The 15,709-nt window shown below is 44.1% G+C and overlaps 1 protein-coding gene across 2 annotated transcripts in view; it reads right to left on the bottom strand.

Annotated features, from left to right (window-relative positions):
- LIPA (lipase A, lysosomal acid type) overlaps positions 1-15,709 on the bottom strand; it is a 167,381-nt gene that overhangs the window by 35,847 nt on the left and 115,825 nt on the right. The window contains exon 1 of one of the 2 annotated variants that reach the window (XM_039222020.1): positions 36-118. The exons of the other annotated variant lie outside the window; for it this stretch is intronic. The gene's annotated coding sequence lies outside the window, so the exon portion shown is untranslated. Of the gene's footprint in view, positions 1-35; positions 119-15,709 lie in introns of those variants that run through there. 2 annotated transcript variants of the gene reach the window in all.

Below are 15,709 nucleotides of genomic sequence, written 5' to 3'. Positions count from 1 at the left end.
ACTTCACCAGGCGGCGCAGCCGGAGCCCCACTCACCTGCACGGATCCTCCGTGGCAGCTGTCCAGAGCCGCAGTGCCCGCTCGCCTAGCAGGGCACCTGGAGGGGCGGGATCTGCCGGACGCGGGGGCAGGCGCCCCTCCCCGCTCAGGCTGTGCGCTCAGCCAATCGGAGCCGCGGGCCGCCGGGAAGTGCGGCCGAGCCCCGCCCCGCGGAGCATGCGCTGTGGGCGGGCCCCAGGGGCGGAGGCTCCGCCTCCCAGCCCGGGCAGAACCCCAGGGCGACGTGCACGCCCTGCAGTTGCTGCCTGTGCTCTGCCCTATAATCTCGTGAGGGGCCGGCACCCTCTGCGCCGGCCATAGAGCCGTGGGCTCTATAAGTGAAAAGAAATAATATGTTCCGTATAAAGCTCTTAGCAATGTGTCTGATGCAAAACAATCTTGCTGTACATTTTATTTTTATTTCTAAAATGCCAAGCATTAGGAGTACTAGGTGTATAGCAGCCAACCAAATAAGGTCCCTGTTCTCCTCCTTACATTCCAACGGGAAGAGACACACCATAAGTAGATATATAATATAAAGTACTAGAAAGTTCTACGAAGAACTATTAAACAGTAAAGAGACCGTAAAGGAGGATGCTATGTTATGTGTAAGGTAATCAGAAAAGAACTCTGATGAAGTGACCACTGAACACAAGCAGGAAGGTGGTTGAGAACCATATGGATATTGGAGAAAGACCATTCTGGGGTGAGAGACTAGCACGTGCAAGGGCCCTGAGGCAGGAATGTCCTGATGGGTTCTAGGAAGAACAGAATGTGGTGGTAGAGAGTGGTGGAGCATGAAGTCTTAGAAGTAGCTGGGTGCCTTGCAGGGCAATTGTAGAGGAGAAGCCAGTGGAAGGTTTTCAATAGAAAGGCAACATACTCTGGTTTATAGTTTAGAAAGATCACTCTGACTGCTAGGGTATTCTATGGAAGCAGGGAGACAAATTGGAAGGCTACTGCAATAGTCCAAGTGAGCGTTAATGATGGCTTGGACTGGGGCGGTGGGAGCAGTGGAGGTGGAGAAAAATACTCAAATTCAAATGGAGAAAGTACCAAGAAGAGCAGCTTGGGAGGGAAATCAAGGGTTTGTTTAAGATGTGCTGATTTTGAGACACTCATTAGAGAACTCTCAGCTAAGGCTCTGCCAGCAAACAGAACCCACTCTAGGGATCCCAAGCAGAGAAAATGGTTATACAGGTGGTGGAATTGCCAGGAAGCCAAACGGTTTATGCAAACCCCATGGAGACCAGCAACAGGAGGAAGGGCTGAGGCATTGCTGGGGGAAGACAGTGTTGCCAGAGACCAGAGATTGCTGCGTTGAGCAACCTCTGCCAGAGACACTTCCAAGGCCGAGAGAGGAGAATCACACATCCTGTGGCTTTCCCTGGCTCCCGCCCTCCAGTCTCCCACCAGTCCCTCCTTAGAGTCAAAGCAACCTGATGCTAGCTGACAGAGGAGCCTAAAATATGCAAGCTGCAAAGATCAGGCCCTTCCACCCTCCAAGACACAGAGCAGAGGACGGACAGAGAACAGATCCAGAGACAAATTGGCAAAGATCAGCCTTGGCATGTACACATCTAGTGTTCAAAGTCAAGTTCCAGGCTGGAACTTAACTTGGGAATGATCTGCTTATAATGGTGTTTAAAGCCCCGAGGCTCAATGAGGTCTCCTAGAGAGGAAGCATAAATAACAAAAAATAACACAGAGACTTAGAAGATACAAAAGCTGAGAAGAGGGTGTCTCAGTTGGTTAAGCATCTGACTTCAGCTCAGGTCATGATCTCATGGTTCATGAGTTCAAGACCCACATCGGACTCTGTGCTGTCGACACAGAGCCCGCTTCAGATCCTCCATCTCCATCTCTCTCTGCTCCTCCCCCACTTGCACTCTGTCTCTCTCAAAATAAGTAACTAAACTTTTTTTTTAAAAAAGCTGAGAAAACAGGTTGGAGAATTGTGTTGTACTTGAAACCAAGTCAAGAGAGAGATGATTGGCCCACCCTTGAGCACTGAAGAATGAGCATCAAATTTAGCACTATCTCTGCATGTCAGATGTGCTAAGCCCTTTAGGCAGCGTATCTCCTTCAACCCTCAAAACTACCTCCATATCCCCATTTTATAAGTGGGTAAATGGAGGGTTAGAAAGGTTCAATACATTGCCTCAAATCACAAGGTAGAGGGTAAAGCAGTCCAAGATGCAATCCAGGCAAATTAAGTCCAGGTTTTCATCTATGAATAAATAAATAAATGAAAATCCAACCACAGAGTCCCTTCATGGTAAGGGAGGCTTTTCCCCACTTCCTGCTTTGGGCTATTGTGAGCCACAGTGACTGGCAGATGGCCTATACTTTTACTATAAAGAGAAAGCTTTACGGAAGACGGAAGACAGGAGGTCCAAGGTGGCGTGTGTGTGTGTGTGTGTGTGTGTGTGTGCGCGCGCGCGCTCTCCAGGGATCTGCCAAGGGTCCCCTCAAGTCCTGAGCTGAGTACTACCCAGAGTCTGCATGTGAAGAAACTATACTAAACCAAGAAAAAGACATCTGAAACGAACAAATGGGAAAAACCCAAAAATCTCAAACCTGGACAGGATTGAGACTAGTCCAGGTGATACCGGGCCAGAGTGGGAAAACCCTTATAATATAAAGGGCACTTGGTAGTAGACTCAGAATGATGTTATTGCCTCATCATGGGGCAAAATTATCCCTAAGTAAACCTGTTTAAAAGTAAGAGTCCTGAAATAGACCCCGGGATGATTTTCACAAGACAGTACAGTGGGGAAAGAATCATCTTTTTGACAAACAGTGTGGACAACCAACTGCATGGCTCTATGCACAGCAGTAAACTTCCACCCTTACCTCACAGCTTATACGACAATTAACTCAAGGCACCTGAGTTAAGCGTCAGGTGGTTAAGCGTCAGGTGGTTAAGCGTCTGACTTTTGGTTTTGGCTCAGGTCATGATCCTGAGATACCATGATTCATGGGATCGACCCCCGCCTCAGACTCCTTGCTAACAGTGCAGAGCCTGCTTGGGATTCTCTCTCTCTCTCTCTCTCTCTGCCCATCCTCTGCTCATGCTCATTCTCTCTCTCTCTCTCTCAAAATAAATAAAAACAAACTGTAGAAAATCTTAAATAGATAAATAAGTAAAGAGAATAACACACGCAAGAGGATGTGGAGAAAACAGAAACGGGCAGGGATGTAAGACAGTATGGCTGCCTCGGAAAACAGTCTGCAGTTCTTCAAAAGGCTCAATAAAACCTACAGTTACCAAATGACCCAGCAACTCCCCTTCTTTGCATACACCCAGGAGAAATGCAAACTCGTGTTCACATAAAAGCTTGTCCATAAATGTTCATAGGAGTATCCTTCATAACAGGTGAAAAGTGGAGAGAGCTCAATGCCTACTAGCTGAGGAATGGATAAATAAAATATGATCTGTCTCTACGCTGGAATATTATTGTGTAATAAAAAAATGAAGGTCTAATACATGCTACAACATGGCTGAGCCCTGAACGCATGCTAAGTGATAAGAGCCGGTCATAGGCACCAAAAAGGGAAAATAATTCCATTGACATGAAATGTCCAGAGAATGTAGACTAGAGGTTGCCTTGGCGTGGTGGGGAGAGGGGTTGGGAGAATGTGGGTGGACAGCTAAAGGTCGTGGGTTTATTTTTACCACGATGAAAGGATTCTAAAATTAATTGTGGTTTTCATTGCACAACTCTGGATAAACTGACAGTCATTTAATTGTACATTTCAAATGAGTGACTTATATGGTGTGTGGATTACACCTCAATAAACTGTTTTTAAGACTTTATAAAAATGATAAGGTATACTTGTTACAATTTAGTAACAGGACTTAAAACCCAGTCAAAAATGGGCAAAAGGTTTAGACGCACCACCAAAGTAGATACTTTGATGGCAAATAAACACGTGAAAATATGCTCACCATCATTAGTCATCAGGGAAATGCAAATTATAGCCACAATGAGATACCACTATTCTACCTAACAGAATGGCTAAAATTAAAAAGTGTAGACACAGATGAGAAGTAGCTAGAAATCTCCTACATTGCTGGTTAAAAAAAACAGTTTGAAGGGTTCTTAAAAGACATACCATCTGCCCAACTATTCTACTCCTAAGTATTTAACCAGGAGACATGAAAAGTATTTGTATACAAATGGCCATTGTAGCTTATTTGTAATAGGCAAAATCTGGAAATGACACATATACCCATCAACAGGTAAATGGATAAACAAATTCAGTATAGCCACACAGTGGAATATCACTCAGCAGCAAAAAATAAATAAATAAATAATGAACTATTGGGGCGCCCAGGTGGCTCAGTCGGTTGAGCACCCGATTCTTGGTTTTGGCTTAGGCCATGATTAAACATTTTGTGAGTTCAAGCCCAGAGTCGGGCTTTGTGCTGACAGCTTGGAGCCTGCGTGGAATTCTCTCTCTCTCCCCCTCTCTCTGTTCTTTCCCTGCTCATTCTCTCTCTCTCTCTCTCTCTCTCTCTCACTCACTCTCTCTCGCAAAATAAATAAATAAACATTTAAAAAATAACGAAATATTGGTGTGCATAGCAACAAGTATGGCTCTTAAAATAATTATGTTGAGGGAAAGAAGACAAAAACAGTACACACTGTATGATTTCCTTTGTAGAAAGTTCTAGAAAATGTAAATTAATCCATAGTGACAGAAAGACTATCACTGGTTGCTTGAGAAGGGGATGTGTGTTGGAGAAGAGAGGAGGTTGGATTCCAAAAGAGCATGAGCAAACTTCTAGAGAGAATGGATGTATTTATTATTTTGATCGTGGTGAGGGTTTCACAGCTCTGCACGATGTCAAAACTCATCAAAATGTGCACTTTAAGTGTGTGCAGCTTAACCTTCCTCAGTTGTCCCTCAACTGTGCCTGTTTAAAAAAATGAACAGCGTCTGTTCACTGAGCTCCTGCTATGTGCCAGATACTAAACAGTTTACAGAAACTAACTTACTGAATCATTAACCACTTACCACTTAATGGTAACCCATTCTCATTGTTTTTCTGAATGCCAGGCACCCTCCTGGGCATCAAGGACTCAGAAGTAAACAACGCCAGCCCCTTCCCTCAGAGTGTAGTGCAGAAGGCGGGGAGGTGGGGAATTGGAGCCTCAGAGCAGGAAGACCCAGCTGGCTGGGCCTGTGGGCAAGAGGCTAGGTACAGTAGAGACAGGCTGAGTCTTCAGCCCTTAGAACAGAATGTTGTCTCTCCCTTCATGGACAACAGGTGGCAGAAGGTCCCCCAGAAAGCTGGTTCTGCATTTGGGCCTCCGACAGGAAGGTCCTGTCCCATCCGGTACTTGGGGCCTCAGCATCTCGCAGGCCTTCTGCCCTGTTTTTTCCATATCTTATCCCTACACACATTTCAGTGCTGAAGAGTCCAGGGACCCCACCTCCCTGTGCTCATTAAGTTCTAGTGACCACCCCGCCTCCCAAAAGGATGCTGTTTTGTTTTGTTCTGTTTCTGATAAGATGCTTATTGGTAGGCAATTGATACTACCAAATGAAGTAGGTTTTGGGGGCAAGGGGAAGGGGTGGTCATGGAGAATCAATGGAGTTCAGGAGTCCAGAACACCCCAGGCTTTGACCTGAGAAGGCAGAATCAAGCTCTGCCTCTTCTTTTTCCTCTTTTGGGCTTTCCAGTTAGTTCTATCACAAAAAGCAAATGGTGGCTGTCAGTGGCACATTCCAGCACCAGAAGAATTTCTAGAAACTACTGTATAAGGAGCCTTTGATTCCCAGCACATAATTGCCTTTGATTCCTATTAGTGGTATTTGTAGATACCTACTAAAGACCATCCCCAGCTGAAGACACTGAAATGAAGGAGTCTGAGCCTTCAGTGCCTGAGTAACTGGGCATGATGACTAGTCCAAAGGTGAGATCCAAAAGCCTGCAGATGTGTTTTATCTGCCAACATAAATGGCATAGAACATAGAATGTTCTAGAAGTTTGAATTAGTGAATGCCACTGAAAAATCAAAGGACTTTGCATAAAAATCTATTACTCTGGCTTCTCTTAAAACATGTTAAAATCCTTGTATCTTCTACATCTCATCTATGAGATGCCTTCACTCAGTCCCTTTTCCTGTACCCCACCCCCCAACCTGCCAACTTGGTGACCATCTAGCTATCTTCTAAGATTTGGTTCAGGCAATGCCTTCTCAAGAAAACCTGCTTCTCCACTTCACATGTCCCTTATCTCAACCACAGATGGTTAAAACAAAACACTGATCAAAATCAATATTTCGAGTAACGAATATTTTTCTCATGCTTAGTAACTTAGTGGACACCGTGCATCTTTTAGTAATTTTTGTTCACTTTTCAGCTGTTTCTGGGGCCTCTCCTTGCCTCAATTTCTTCACCTGTAAAATGGGGATTATCAGAGTCCTCATCCACTGGGATTCTTAAGAATTTTAAAGGAGGTTTTTATACACCAACAATGAAGCAACAGAAAGAGAAATCAAGAAGCTGATCCCATTCACAATTGCACAAAAACCATAAAATACCTAGGAATAAACCTAACCAAGGATACAAGAGATCTGTATGATGAAAACTATAGAAAACTTAGGAAGGAAATTGAAGAAGACACAAAGAAATGGAAAAACATTCCATGCTCATGGATAGGAAGAATAAATATAGTTAAGATGTCATTACTACCTAAAGCACTCTACACATTCAATGCAATTCCAATCAAAATTGCACCAGCATACTTCTCAAAACTAGAACAAACTATCCAAAAATTTGTATGGAACCACAAAAGACCCCGAATAGCCAAAGTAATACTGAAAAATAAAACCAAAACGGGAGGTATCACCATCCCAGACTTCAGCCTCTACTACAAAGCTGTCATCCTCAAGACAGTATGGTATTGGCACAAAAACAGACACATAGACCAATGGAACAGAATTGAGAACTCAGAAGTGGACCCAAAAGTATACAGCCAACTGATCTTTGACAAAGCAGGAAAGAATATCCAATGGAAAAAAGACAGCCTTTTTAACAGATGGTGTTGGGAGAACTGGACAGCAACATGCAGAAGAATGAAACTAGATCATTTTCTCACACCATGCACAAAAATCAACTCAAAATGGATAAAGGACCTGAACGTGAGACAGGAAACTATCAACACCCTAGAGGAGAAAGCAGGAAACAACCTCCTTGACCTCCACCGCAGCAACTTCTTACTTGACACATCCCCAAAAGCAAGGGAATCAAGAGCAAAAATAAACTGTTGGGACCTCATCAAGATTAAAAGCTTCTGCACAGCCAAGGAAACAACCCAGAAAATTAATAGGCAACCAACGGAATGGGAAAAGATAGTTGCAAATGACATATCAGATAAAGGGTTAATATCCAGAATCTATAAGGAACTCACCAAACTACACGCCCGAAAAACAAACAACCCAGTGAAGAAATGGGCAGAAGACATGAACAGACACTTCTCCAAAGAGGACATCCAGATGGCCAACAGACACATGAAACGATGCTCAGCATCCCTCCTCATCAGGGAAATACAAATCAAAACCACACTGAGATACCACCTCACGCCAGTCAGAGTGGCTAAAATGAGCAAATCAGAGAACTCTAGATGCTGGCGAGGATGTGGAGAAACGGGCACCCTCCTACACTGTTGGTGGGAATGTAAACTGGTACAGCCCCTCTGGAAAACAGTGTGGAGGTTCCTCAGGAAACTAACAATAGAACTCCCCTATGACCCAGCAATAGCACTGCTAGGAATTTACCCAAGGGATACAGAAATGCTGAGGCATAGGAGCACATGTACCCCAATGTTCATAGCAGCACTCTCCACAATAGCTAAAACATGGAAAGAGCCTAAGTGTCCATCAACAGATGAATGGATCAAGAAGATGTGGTTTATCTATACCATGGAATACTACATGGCAATGAGAAACAATGAAATCTGGCCATGTGTAGCAACATGGATGGACCTTGAGGGTGTTATGCTGAGTGAAATAAGTCAGGCAGAGAAGGACAAATATCATATGTTTGCACGTATAGGAGGATTAGGAGGAACTTGACGGAGGAACAAGGGGGAGAAGAAGGGCGGAAATGGTGGGGGAAAGGGAGAGAGGCAAACCATGAGAGACTCTTGAATGCTGACAAAAACTGAGGACTGATGGATGTGGGGGGAAGTGGGGGGATGGGCATGGAGGAGGGCACTTGTGGGGATGAGCACTGGGTGTTATGTGGAAACTAATTTGACAATAAACTATTTGTAAAAAAAATAAATAAATAAATAAATAAATAAAATACATAGGAAGTGTTTGACCTTGTCTGGAAAATACTAAGTAATCATTTGTTATCAGTTGTTATTTCTGTTTTTTTATTACATAAATTATATTCTTGAAATTCCACAAGTAATCTAAGTTAATGGAAGAAAAAACAGAAAATGAGAATAAGTAAACCAAACAAAAATCTACAATAATCTCACTAAGAGAAAAACGTTGGTAACATTTACTATCTATCTCTCCAGACCTATTTCCTCCACACATGATGATTTACTTTTTTCCAGAGTGAAATAGCTTATATATAACATTTTATACCCTGACTTTTTGGGATTGTGTAGGTGTGTGTGTGAGTGAGAGTGTGTCTGTCTGTCTGTCTGTGTTAGTTCTGATTATTTTGACTTAATTAAGTCATCTGATTTTTCTGGACATTTAAGTAGGATTTATTTCTAGAGTATTATCTGAAAGCAAACTTAGTGACAATACAAGTTTATGGTATTGCCTCTGAGCAGAGTCATGCAGCCTTTAGTCATCGTTAAAGAGCCCTGTAAAACTGCCTCAGGAAATATAAAGTTGCCTCCCCAAAAAATCTGTGGGATGCTGTTCTGCCTGATGTAAACATAATGTGCAGTATTTGCAAGAAAAAAAAATAAGAGCAGATGTGGGTTAGTAAGAGTCACAAGATGGAGCACTTGGGCCCTTGTGCTCCAGAGAACACAATGGGCCGAGAATGTTCTGCAGGCCCAGGCCCCTGAAGCAGGATGATCACCTCACTATGATCACACCCCACGGAGACAGAGAGACGCCAGACGGAACAAGATGATCAAAGAAAGAAAATACTACAGCTGACCTAACCTCTCATCAATCAGCATGATCCAAGATCTTGAGACCCTTACCCTGAACTTTCGCCCTTTAAAAACACCTGCTCCTTAGCCTTCCAGGAGTTTGGGGCTCCAAGCATTAGCTCCCCGTTCTCCTTGCTGACGCCACACCAGTCGCCTATCTTCCTTCACTACCAAGGCTCGGTGTCAGTTTCTTCATTGGCTTGCTGCTTATCGGGTGGACAAACTCTCGCTTGGTTTAGTTACAAGAGTAGCTAAAAAATAGGAACCACCCAATGTTCTTCAATTGATGAATGGGTAGATATAAATGGGATGTATCCATACAGTAGACAGATATCAGGTAATATATCTGTCTATAGAACCTTGAAAACATGCTAAGTGGAAGAAGCCGTTCACAGTTACACATATTGTCTAATTCCATTTTTAGAAAGAGAAAGTAGATTCCCAGCTGGCAGGCACAAAGGCAAGGCAGAAATGGGCAGTGACTGCTCATGGGTAGAAGGTTTCTTTGGGGGATGATGAAAAGGCTCTGGAATTCAACAAATCAGATAGTGGGATTGTTGCACCCCATACCATTTAGTGACTGTACCCGAAATCACTGAACTATGCATTTGAAAGGGGTGAATGTTATGGTCTGTGAATTACATCTCAATAAAGCTGCTAAAAAAAGATGTGTGAATTGAAACAAACTGTTGTCAGAAAAATTTGACAGAGAGGCTACACATCAGGGTGTAGCCTGGAGGTTTATCACTTTTACGGATCTGGGGACTCTTAAAGTTTGTGGTTTCTGTTACAATTTTCCATTCCTTCCTAGTTTAGCCACCAGCTAAACTTTTTTTTTTTTTAATTTATGGTCAAGTTAGCTAACAGCCAGTGTATACAGTGTGCTCTTAGCTTCAGGAGTAGATTCCTGTGCTTCATCGCTTACATACAACACCCAGTTTTCGTCCCAACAAGTGCCCTCCTCAATGCCCATCACCCATTTTCCCCTCTCCCCTGCACCCCCGATCAACCCTCAGTTTGTTCTCTGTATTTATGAATCTCTTATGGTTTGCATCCCTCTCTGTTTGAAACTTTTTTTTTTTTTTTACTTTGTCACAGAGAAGGGACAATAGATCCAAGCCCTAAGGGAAATTGGATGAGCTAGCTCTGTAGATGTTTGGGGGGTGGGGGTAGGGGCATTCCAGGCAGAGACTTGGCAGGTGCAGAGGTCTGACTGCCCCAGGTGTGTTCCATCCAGGAGGCCAATGAGGCGGAGAAGGAAGGGAAGGACGTGGGGAGGCCATCATGCATGATCCCATAAATCCTTGTGAGAACTTAGGCTTTTACTGATTTGAAAATGTTTTCGTCATTTTGGTTTACTCTTGGTTATTACTGAGGAGCTGGTGGCTGTTCTCTTATACATTTACACAGTATTTGAAACAACAAAATTGCGCTTATGTCTTTAACCTATTTGTCTAAAGCGTCTTCTATCCCCTGTCACATTTTAACCCACAAGTTTCTGTTGAAGCTCTATAATATATTGCCATTTAGGGGCACCTGGGTGGCTCATTTGGTTGTGTGTCTGACTTTTGATTTCGGCTCAGGTCATGATCCCAGGGTTGTGGGATCGAGCCCCACCTGGGACTCCATGCTGAGCTTGGAGCCTGCTTAAGATTCTCTCTCTCTCTCTCTCTCTCTCTCTCTCTCTCTCTTCTCTCTCTCTCTCTCAATCTCTCTTCTCTCTCTCTCTCTCTGCCCCTCTCCCCTCCTTGCACATTCTCTCCCTCTCTAAAAAATTTTTTTAAAATAAACATACTATCATTAAAAAGAGATTTATGGTTATAAAACAAAGCAAAACAAACACATTTAAAAAACCTCAGGGGAGATATTAGAGGAAGAGGAAGTATTAGGCATTTCAACACAGAGAAGGAATCTTCTACAGAAAGCAAGGACTAGGCCAAATCCCTGGGACCTTCAGGAGAAGAGAAAGGGGCAGGCTGAGCCCCAGGAAACCCTGCAGCGGCCCTGTGGTTCTCCCACAGGATCCCGGTTACAGTACAAACCCCGGGAGCATGGAAGGCAGCACCAGTTCTGAGTTCCAGCCAGTTCCAGGCTCCCGGGCCACACTCACAAGGATACTTCATAAGATCACGTCTTTGCAGGTGTTGTAGAATTCATGTGATTCATCATTTTCTCACACCATGCACAAAAATCAACTCAAAATGGATAAAGGACCTGAACGTGAGACAGGAAACTATCAACACCCTAGAGGAGAAAGCAGGAAACAACCTCCTTGACCTCCACCGCAGCAACTTCTTACTTGACACATCCCCAAAAGCAAGGGAATCGAGAGCAAAAATAAACTGTTGGGACCTCATCAAGATTAAAAGCTTCTGCACAGCCAAGGAAACAACCCAGAAAATTAATAGGCAACCAACGGAATGGGAAAAGATAGTTGCAAATGACATATCAGATAAAGGGTTAATATCCAGAATCTATAAGGAACTCACCAAACTCCACGCCCGAAAAACAAACAACCCAGTGAAGAAATGGGCAGAAGACATGAACAGACACTTCTCCAAAGAGGACATCCAGATGGCCAACAGACACATGAAACGATGCTCAGCATCCCTCCTCATCAGGGAAATACAAATCAAAACCACACTGAGATACCACCTCACGCCAGTCAGAGTGGCTAAAATGAGCCAATCAGAGAACTCTAGATGCTGGCGAGGATGTGGAGAAACGGGCACCCTCCTGCACTGTTGGTGGGAATGTAAACTGGTACAGCCCCTCTGGAAAACAGTGTGGAGGTTCCTCAGGAAACTAACAATAGAACTCCCTTATGACCCAGCAATAGCACTGCTAGGAATTTACCCAAGGGATACAGAAATGCTGAGGCATAGGAGCACATGTACCCCAATGTTCATAGCAGCACTCTCCACAATAGCTAAAACATGGAAAGAGCCTAAGTGTCCATCAACAGACGAATGGATCAAGAAGATGTGGTTTATCTATACCATGGAATACTACATGGCAATGAGAAACAATGAAATCTGGCCATGTGTAGCAACATGGATGGACCTTTAGGGTGTTATGCTGAGCGAAATAAGTCAGGCAGAGAAGGACAAATACCATATGTTTGCACGTATAGGAGGATTAGGAGGAACTTGACGGAGGACCAAGGGGGAGAAGAAGGGCGGAAATGGTGGGGGAAAGGGAGAGAGGCAAACCATGAGAGACTCTTGAATGCTGACAAAAACTGAGGACTGATGGATGTGGGGGGGAGGGGGGGATGGGCATGGAGGAGGGCACTTTGGGGATGAGCACTGAGTGTTATGTAGAAACTAATTTGACAATAAACTATTTGTAAAAAAAAAAAAAAAAAAAAAGAAATATAAGAACATTGATAACTGTGGTTACCTTTTGGAAACAGAATGGGATTATCCAATGATTAAAAGAGACTTTGACTTTAAAAAAAAAAAAAAAAAAAAGAATTCATGTGATTCATGTGCACTTTTCTAGAGGGCACAGATCTACACGCAGTTCAGGAAGTAGCTACTGATGGAACTAGCATTTGCAGCACTGGCTTTAAAAGATGTTCTGTACCTTTACGTCCGCTGGCTTGCCCCTTATTTGTGTTCTAGAATCTCTCCTTACCCTCCACCCCTTCCTGCAGCCCATCCCTTCCTGTGTGAGTCAGAGTTTACGTTTTCAGAAAATTAAAGCCCTTGGGTCTTTAAGGCTTCAGTGAGCACAGGGAGAAAGCTGGCTCTCGACTGCAAGAGAATACATCGTCAAAGCTGCAGGACAACCCCAGGGTTGAGTTCAAGGTCAGCCACCCTGCAGTGCAGAGGAGAAAAGGCCTCTGCTTTCCCCACTCTTCACCTTCTCCAGTCTATTCTTTGTTTGTTTGTTTTTAACATTTATTTATTTTTGACACAGGGAGAGACAGAGTGTGAGCAGGGAAGGGGCAGAGAGAGAGGGAGACAGAATCTGAAGCAGGCTTCAGGCTCTGAGCTGTTAGCATAGAGCCCAATGCGGGGCTTGAACTCACAAATTGTGAGATCATGACCTGAGCCAAAGTCAGACGTTCAATCGACTGAGCCCCCCAGGCGCCCCTCTCCAGTCTATTCTTATTTGTTCTTGTTCAAACCTGTGCATTAGTACTAGTTCATGTTTGATGGGCTGAGAGCTTGTGAGGGTACAGTGGGGGACCACATGACTGTGCTCCAAGGGGCTGTTTTTGAAATCCACCTTCTCGTCCCTCAAAAGTCCCCTGGGCTGATCCTTGCCATAACTGACCAATCCAATTCCAATGTCAGTTCCTCGCTCCTTCATCTCAGACCTGCCTTGAGATGGAGCCCAGCCTCAGGAAGGGTGAGGTGCTCTGTTCTCTTCCCTGCTCCTGCTCTTCCTACCGCCTACTGCCAATCTCTGCTGTGGCTCCTCCACGCTAGAATCAGATGAGATCATAGAAAGAGGGGCTTGTTTTTGTCACATAACCATGCCAAGGACTTGCAGGCCCTTGGTGTCCTCCATTGGCGGGCATTCAGTTGTGAGCTCTCATTTAGCACACACCATTGGATGAGCTCTTCAAACTAAAAATTCATGCACATCATCATGCAGACAACAAGGCATGAATTAAATGGGACTGAGTCTCTGGTGACCTTTTCCTCAGTGGCCTCAGTCCAGGTCTGGACTCTGTTCACAGCTGTTCTTTTGGTCCCTCCATTCTCCATTCAGTATTTGCTACAGGCTCTCTGTCTTGGTCCCTATCTGCCGGGAGTCCAAGGCCCCTACATGGCACCATGAGGAGCGAAGTGTGGTAGCATCTCAGTTCTTTCCTTCCTGTCTGAGTCCCACCTTTTCCAAGTGCACTATGATTTTTTTCTATCTCCGTTTTGCTGGTGTTACCAGCCCGTCCCAACCTTTACAACATTGCAACGTACAAAGTCCAGTCCAGAGGCCAGAATATTGACATCACCTGGGAGTGTGTTAGAAATGCAAAACTGAGACCCCACCCCAGACCTACTGAGTCATCTGTAGGTCCACAAGATTCTCAGGTGTGGACCTCAGATTAATAGGACGAGAGTTTGAGAAGCACACTTTACAAGATTCCAATTAAGAAATCTATTTGTATGTCAAAACTGCTTTCCATTTTACTCTGGTAAATTTCACGAAAACAAAACCTTTGACTCACACTTCACCAGAAATCCTAGGGGGCTCTTGTCTGGTGTGTCTTCTCTTCCCAATGACCATCACTTTTGGGGGGATGATGACAAGTCCAAGAACATTTGCACTTACAGAAGAAGGCTAACACGCCACCATTGGCAGCTGAGGCACAGTAAAGGGAAGAGACAGCAAGAGACTTCATCACGTCTTCACAAATTCTTACACCATTTCTTGCTGGGATACAAGATCAATTCAGTATATTGGGATTTCATTCTTCCCATACAAGATCACTATCAGGATACTGGGACCAATTTCGCTTTCACTTTCCCTTCTCTTCCATCTAGTTGTCTTCTACCACCTCTAGGACTCCCTTAGCTCAAGGGTCCTTGAGTGAAAAGCAAGCCTTTTAGATGGTGGAGCCTGATCCCCAGTGCTGGATGGCACAGGCTTAGTCTCACCACAAGGATGGTGATCTTGTTCCAATTTTCTGCCTTGACACCGCCGTGAACTTCCAGCTTGAAAATCCACCATTCCCAGAGTTCTCCCTCACACAATTGAAGGAAGGGACACATAATAGGCCCTGTTCTGCCCCAGTATGCTATCATTTGGGCAAGCCCCAAAGAAATTTCCTGATCAGGTAGTCAGGGAACCAATTTGTACCATAAGACGAAGGTTCAATTTATTTTATTTTTTTAATGTTTTTAAAAAATTTTTTAAATTTATTTCTGAAAGAGAGAGACAGCATGAGCAGGGCAGGGTCAGAGAGAGAGGGAGACACAGAATCTGAAGCAGTCTCCAGGCTCTGAGCTAGCTGTCAGCACAGAGCCTGATGTGGTGCTTGAACCCACGAACCATGAGATCATGACCTGAGCAGAAGTCGGATGCTTAACTGACTGAGCCACCCAGGCACCCTGAGGGAAGGTTCAATTTAGCCTGTTTTCTATCAGAATCAAAGGTGGGAAAGGTTGCTGATGGGTAAGGGGAAGTTGATCTAATGTTTGAGCCTCTGAATCTAAGTCCTGTCTGCCAGCAAGAGTGAGGGTACTGAAACTTGAGCCCAACTGTGGTGTTTCTTTAAATTCATGAGCATGGTCACCCATGGTCACCTTCCTCCTACAGGTTTCTTCAGGGGAAACTGATTACTGATTTAGGAGTAATTTCTGTCTGAGACTCCAATTTCCTAATCTACTTTCCTCCACTTCATATTTGTCCTGGGTGTGACTGGTCCTCTGAACTTTCAGACCATGACTAAAACTTGTTAAGCTTTTTATGTGCAGAGATCACTGTTTTTGTTTCAACTTGAGATGTGTCCAAATATTCTTGCAACTTTAGAAAGAAAGAGACCATAAAATCAATAGGAGGTCGTGTTCTTGGT

Source organism: Hyaena hyaena, unplaced genomic scaffold (genome assembly GCF_003009895.1).
Source record: "Hyaena hyaena isolate Hyena2069 unplaced genomic scaffold, ASM300989v1 scaffold_1038, whole genome shotgun sequence".
Taxonomy (NCBI): domain Eukaryota; kingdom Metazoa; phylum Chordata; class Mammalia; order Carnivora; family Hyaenidae; genus Hyaena; species Hyaena hyaena.
This window is presented reverse-complemented; position numbering and strand designations above follow the sequence as displayed.